This window comes from Leucopleurus acutus (genome assembly GCF_964270905.1).
Source record: "Leucopleurus acutus genome assembly, chromosome: 4".
In the NCBI taxonomy this organism is placed as follows: Eukaryota; Metazoa; Chordata; class Mammalia; order Artiodactyla; family Delphinidae; genus Leucopleurus; species Leucopleurus acutus.
This window is the reverse complement of record NC_139146.1, coordinates 142,259,238-142,266,434: the sequence shown is the minus strand read 5'-3', so window position 1 is coordinate 142,266,434 and position 7,197 is coordinate 142,259,238. Positions and strand designations below refer to the sequence as shown.

At 40.3% G+C, this 7,197-nt stretch overlaps 1 pseudogene across 1 annotated transcript; it reads right to left on the bottom strand.

Moving 5' to 3' along the window:
- Window positions 1-5,159: 5,159 nt before the first annotated feature.
- Window positions 5,160-5,558, bottom strand: LOC309960923 (brain and acute leukemia cytoplasmic protein-like; annotated as a pseudogene). The gene has a single exon. The product of its transcript is annotated as a brain and acute leukemia cytoplasmic protein-like (transcript).
- Window positions 5,559-7,197: the final 1,639 nt, after the last annotated feature.

The window sequence follows — 7,197 nt, the reverse complement described above, 5'->3', positions numbered from 1 at the left end:
ATCTGGTAGCTGAGCAAGAATGAGTAATTCAGAAAGTCATACTGTCCACGTGCTGTGTTTCTTATGACACTAAACTGCAATATTTAGAATACTGCACCATTTTAGAACCTATTTTTGACATGAGGAATCTGTTTCAGAATCTAAATTTTACATAAAAAATCATAAAAATTAAATTGTAGAAAAATCAAGAAACCAAAAAAAAAATTAAGTCTATTTACATTTAAAGTAATTATTGATAGGTATATGTTTATTGCCATTTTTTTAATTGTTTTCTGGCTGTTTTTGTATTTCCACTTGCTCCTTTCGTTTTCTCTTTCTCTCTTCCTTTGTGGTTTGATGGCTTTCTTCAGTGGTATGCTTACATTTCTTTCTTTTTATTGTTTGTGTATTTACCATAGGTTTTTGCTTCATGGTTTCCATGACGCTTACATGTAACAACTTACAACAGTCTATTTTAAGTTGATAAATTAATTTGAATCCCATTCTAAAGTTCAACATTTTTACTCCTGCCCTCACACTTTATGTTTTTAATGTCACATTTTAAGTATCTGTATCTTGTGTATCCCTTAACTAATTATTGTAATCATAGTTATTTTTTGCTTTTGTTTATTAACCTTCATACTAGCTTTACAAGTAATTAATCCACTACTTTTTCTTGATATTTACATTTCTAGTGAGATTTACTCTTTCATATGTGTTCTTGTCACTAGTGTCTTTCCTTTCAACTTAAAGAAGTCCCATTAACATCTCTTTTAAGGAAATTTTAATGGAGATGAACTTTTCTTTAGCTCTTGCTTGTCTGAAAAACTCTTTCTCCCACCTTCAATTCTCAATGATAATTTTGCCAGGTATAGTATTCGTAGTTGGAATTTTGTTTTCTTTCAGCACTTTGGATATACTGTGCCACTCCCTTCTGGCCCACAAAATTTGTGCTGAAAAATCTGCTTATAGTCTTAAGGGGTTGTCCTTGTATGCAACAAGCTGATTTCCCTTGCTGCTTTTAATATTCTCTCCTTGTCATTAACTTTTGATGTTTTAATTATAGCATATCTTGGTGTGAGTCACTTTGGGTTCATCTTCTTTGGAACTCTCTGGGATTCTTGGAGGTAGATGTCTGTGTCCTTCCCCAGGTTAGGGAAGTTTTCAGCCATTATTTATTCAAATAAGATTTCTGTCCCTTTCTTTCTTCTCCTTTTGGGAACTCTATAATGTGAATGTTAGTCTGGTTGATGTTCTGCCATAAGTCCCACAGACCACCTTCACTTTTTTTCATTCTTTTTTTCTTTTTGCTACTCTGATTGGGTGAGTTCCGCTGCTTTGTCTCTGATTTGACTGATCCTTTTCTCTGCTTCTTCTAATCTGCTGCTGAACCCCTCTAGTGTATTTTTCAGCTCTGTTACTGTGTCCTGCAGCATACTGCCCATCTCTTTATTGCAGTTCTCACTGTGTTCATCCATTCTTCTCCCCAGTTCAGTAAGCATCTTTATGACCATTATTTTGAACACTTTAGCAGGTAAGTTACTTATCTCCATTTCATTAATGTTTTCTTCTGATGTTTCATATTTTTCATTTGGAACATATTCCTCTGTTCTTTCATTTTGCTTGATTCTATGTGTTAGTTTCTATACAACAGCTGAAGCAACCACCTCCCCCAGTGGAGGGAGTGACCTCATGTTGGAAATGAACCTTGTTGTTTAATCCTACCTCAGGTCTCTGTCACCTCTCACACCTCTGTGCTTGTCCAAGCAGCCTATTATATTTTTAATAGCTCCCAGTAGTTGATGATGTACTAAGAACTGTAAGTGTCCCAAAAGAGAGAATATCAACACCTAGGGTCCGGCTGACTAGAAACAAGACCCTTAGGTAGCAGCTTTTAAAAGTATGTGAATATATACAGTGCTCTAAGACCACAAGTGTAAGCCCTACTGGCCACCAAACAGGTGATCTGGAGGTGATCCCTTGGCAGCTGTCACAAAAATTGGGGCTCCAAATGAGTGTATAAGTTCTTTTCTGGGAGATATCAGTGAGCTGGAGCAAGACAGAAGGAGATGGTGTCCAGTTTATGTTCCTATTAGAACAGCTGTATAGGCCACTACATGTATGCTAAATCTGAAGCCTGCTCCTCAAGCCAAAGCAAAGAGGCCTCCTTCACAAAAAGACTTGGGGGAGTGCCTCTGTCCACTGTCTGTGCACTGCCCTGGGGTGGAAGCCTGCAGTAACTGTTTCTCTGATTGCCACAGTCCTATGGGATCCAAGAATACAAGTCCCTCTGGTCACCAGAGCCAGGTGATCACCAGGCATCCCCTGAGTGGCAGCTACATAAAACAGGGTGCTAGACCTACAAACTAGGTGTCAGATGCATGTAAAGCTGCCTTCAGGAAACACTGGTGCTCTGGAGCATGACAGAGGATGAGTGCAAAGATAGTGCCCCCCTCCTAAGTCTCTGGAAAGAATTACACTTAGCCCTTAGATACATGTTTAAGTAGAAGCCTGCCCCTCAGGCTGCAATCATAGTGATTAGCTAATAGGCCGCCTTCACAGAAAGACTGAACTCCCGGATCTGTTAACTCTTGATGTGTCCCAGTGGTGGTAGCTGTTTAAGGACTCCTTCCCTGTTGGTCACTGTCCTGTGGGACAGACCCATGAGCAAACATAAGCCCCACTGGCCACCAAAGCCAGATGATGTAGAGGTGGGGATGTAGAAGTTGTGAAAAAGTTTCCAGTTCAAGATGGTGATACACGAAGATCCTTAACTCACCTCCTCCCACGGACACATTGAATCTACAGCTACAATATGGAACAATTTCCTCTGAAAAAACCTAAATACTGGCTAAGTGACAACTACACATCAGGCAAATGAGAAGAAAACCACATTGAAGCAGGCAAGAGAGGCTGGGACACAATCTTGCCATAAAACCCACCCCCAGTGCAATGGCCCACAGTCATGAGGGAACTTAGAACCCAGAACTTCTCCCTGAGGAAAGAAGGGCTTGAACCCTACTTCAGGCATCCCAACTTTAAAGACATGCACTGTGAGACAAGATGCTTATAGCCATGTCTGGCACCCAAATTTTTGTGACTGCTGATAGGAATCCTGTTGTATTTTTAATTGACTTAAATTTCCCCAAATGTCTCTACTAGAGTAAAAAATTGATATTACTGTTAATATACTAATCTTATTCCCCATTAACCTGATAAGGAGGATTTCAATCCTCTTTTAAGGTGTACTGCACATGCCATCTGCTACATGAAATCCAACTTGGACCTGCTTCTGCTCTTTGCTTCTCTCACCTCAGCTCACGTTTGTCTCCTCCAGTCAACTTCTCAAAGGTCCTTATTGCAGCATGCCATCCAGGCCACTATGTGACACTATTTCACCCTAGTTCCAGATGTTTTCCACTTCTGAGGTGGTCACTCTGCTGCTCTGAGCCAGCAAAATCACCACCTGCCCCTGCCACACTATGATTCCATCCAAGATATAGCTGGTAAATATTCTCAAACACTTATAAGGGTTGCTCAGCCATCTAATGGTGAAAGAAAAGAAAAAGAAAAGAGAAGAGAAGAGAAGAAGGAAAAGAAAAGGAAAGAAAGAAAAGTAAGGCCCCTTTCCCTCTCTGTTATGCTATGTTAATATAGCAGTTGTTTGTAGGATTTTTGTTTATTGTGAATAAAGCTAATATCAATATTCACATACAAATCTATGTAGAAATATCTTTTTACTTCTCTTGGAAAAATTCTTAGGAATGCGATAGAGCTTCATAAGGCAGATACACATTTAATAGTTTAAGAAACTGTCCTAAAGTTTTATGAAGAGGTTATTCCACTTCTACATTTTGTAAAGAGGTATGTGAGATTTTCAGTTGCTTCACACCCATTCCAGCACTTGGTACTGTCATTACTTATTTTAGCCACTTTAATGAATGGATAGTGATAACTTTGTTGTTGTTTTGTTGTTGTTTTTTCTGCTAAACATGGAGTTTACTGGTATCATTCAGTACAACTTTAGTCCTTCCTTTCCCAATCCCAGGCATGTTAACAGTCATTTAAAGATCATGCTACATTACTTTGGAGGAAAATACATCCACCTTAACATGTCTAAAGAAATGCTAGAAAATTTTATTCCTACCGATTTTTTTTTTTTTTAACTGCCTCAGCTACTGATTTCTAACACAGTGCATGTGGATCTAATGTCCATGTGAACTCAAACCAACTAGTTACTGACTTTTTAAAGCAATTCCTTTGCAGATACCAAATGACACAGTCCTGGGCTGTGCAGAGAGGCCAAAGGGAATCCAACATGTTCCAGATTTTCTCCCTCTTGTGAGCCTGGTTTTTGATTAACAACTGCAAATGGCCTTATTGGAGAGAGAAAACACTCAAGAACACAAAGGGAAGTGGAAAGCTGGAAAAATGCAATGTCTGCTGAGCCCTGATGGCTCCGAGGTGACCAGTACCGTGATATTATGGTTCAGAGGCTGACATGGACCCCGGCCTGGGGGGATGCTGAAGGCAGATGAGAGAGAAATGGGTGTGACTGTATCACAGAGGCCTCCCTGGGACACACCATGGGTGTTGGTGGGGTTAGTTTCTGTAAAATTGGATCTGAATCTGTCTCATCCTGAGCTAAGGAAACAAGAATAACAGAGTTTTCCTGTTTCTTGATTCCTCATACATGTGGGTTTAGAGTTGGGTGAAAGTCAACTTTTAAGTGAACACAGTAAGCTTTGTGATGGTGGTATATCAAAAAGGAAGAATGAAGGAATAAGCCTGCCTGAAACAGTGCGCAGGAGCATGGCCAGGAGAGCTCAGAACTGACTGTGACTCTTCAGCCAGGAACCTACCCCTTCTACTCTTCCGTTTCCTAAACTGGCCCATGGCTTTTGCTCGCCACTGTTCTATCAGACCACACTGCAGGAGTTGCAAGAAGCGAACTGAACATACATTTGCAGTCTATTACCTTGTGGGAGTATTGTGCCAATAAATTCAAGTGATAAATAGGAGGCTGAGAACGTCCCAACAGGCTAAGACAGTCTCCCAAGGCACTTGGCAGCATTCCCACACAGTAAGGGCCACCCTCGTCTTCAAGGTTCTGCAATGGGGTCCAGGATGTGAAGGGCACCAAAGAAGTCCCTCTGCCCTTCAACTGGTTGAACACTCTGCTAGTTGCCGCAGTTCTTCGTGATTCTTCGACTTCTGACCACTTGTTGGATGCTGTCTGCGACATTAACGGTGACTTCTTTTGCAGACGTCCGCTCTTTTAGCCTCTGTGGTCTGGAAGCCATTCTGTTTCTGGGTCAGGGGGCCTAAGCTGAGGCCCTGGGGATTTGGGCACTAGGTCCCACAGTTCATCTTCTCTGGGTTGGATATTCCACTTGGGGCTGTCGATCCGGGCACGCCATCTTCTAGCACACCTGCGTGCAGGCCGCCCGCCTCAGGGCCGCTGCCCCGGGCGGCGCGTCCAAGTCGGTGTAGGTGAGCCATGTGGACTCCGTCCCGCGAGCCCAGCTCTCCTAGTAGCGGGGCTCAATGGCATCCGCCCAGTTCCCGCCGCAGCCCATTCTCCCGCGCTGCTGGCGCGCCCGGCAGCTGCTCGGTTCGCGGTTCCAGCGGCGGCTCAGCCCGGCCGGCGAGGAGGCGGCGGCGGCTGCATCACGTGCCCCACCCGCCTGCCCGCGCTGCAGCCACTTGCCCAGCTCCCGCGGCGCCCGCCGCCTCCTCTGCCGCCGATAACTCTTTATGATTTACATAAATGACCTTTACAACCTTATGCTAAGTATCTTCTCATGAGCCTGTTGGCCAAATATTTTCCTTTGTAAACTCTGTTCAAATCTTTATGTCAATTATCATTGGCTTAATTGTTATTATTGAATTATAAATTATTCCTCATACCATATATTTATTCAAATTATATTGTTTTTGGCACTATGGTGAATCATTTTCCAATTACTTGCTGCTGTGTATATCTATCCTCACATTCATATGGCTTGCCTTTTTGTTTTCTTAAGGTGTCTTTCGAAGAGCTATATGTCAATTTTCATGAAGTCAAATTTTTCATTTTTTTCCTTTGTGGTTTATGCCTTTTATGTTCTAAGAAAACAATGGTTAACCCAAATTTTCAAATATTTTTCCTGCTGTTTTATATTTTTACCACTACAATTATGAGGCATTTCAAGTTAACTTTTGTGTATTGTGTATGTTAAGGTTTGATGTTTACTTTTTCTGCAGGGATATCCAGTTGTTCCAACACTGTTACAGATTTTCTTTCACCCACTGAATTGTTTTGGTACCTTCAGCAAATATCAATTGAGCATGTATGTACAGGTTTTTTTCTGGATTCACTATTCTGTTCTATTAACCATTTGATAGATCTATTCTTTCACCAGGACCATGCTGTCTTGATTACTGTAACTTCATAGCAAGTCTTAAACTCATGTAACGTATGTCTTCTTTGTTCTTTTTAAAAATTACTTTGGTTCTTCTGAATTGTTTGCATTTTCACATAAATTTTCAAATCAACTTATTAATTTCTACCAAAAAAGGCTCTAAGATTTTGATCGAGATTGGATTAATTCTATAGGTCAATTTAAAGAAAATTAACATGTTAACAATGTTAACTCTTCCAATCCATGAACATAGTAAATATCTCTATTTAGGTCTTCTTTACTTTTTATCAACAATATGCTGTAGTTTTCAGTGTATATAGCCTTGCTTATCTTTTGTTAAATTAATTACTAGTTCTTTTACATTTTGGCACTATTATAAATGGAATATTCTTTAATTTTCCAATTGTTTTCCTTTGTTATATAAAAATGCAAAAATACAAAAGTTTTATATATTAACCTTGTACCCTGCCACTTTGCAAAACTAACCTATTATTTTCAGTAGTTGTTTTGTAGAGTCCTTGAGGATTTCCTATGTAAACAATCACGTCTTATGGAAATATAAATATGTTTTACATATTTCTTGTCAATCATTATGCCTTTTATGCTATTAATTTCATTACAGCAATAGCTAGGACCTGCAATATTAAGGTTGAATGGTAACAGGGAGGGCAGACATCCTTGCTTTATTCCTAATCCTAGGGAGAAAATATCAAATATTCACACTTAAATATGAGGTTAGCTGTAGGTTTCCTATAAATAGCCCTTAGAAGTTTGTGGAATTTCTCTTTTTGTATGTGGCTAAAAGTTTTAAAAA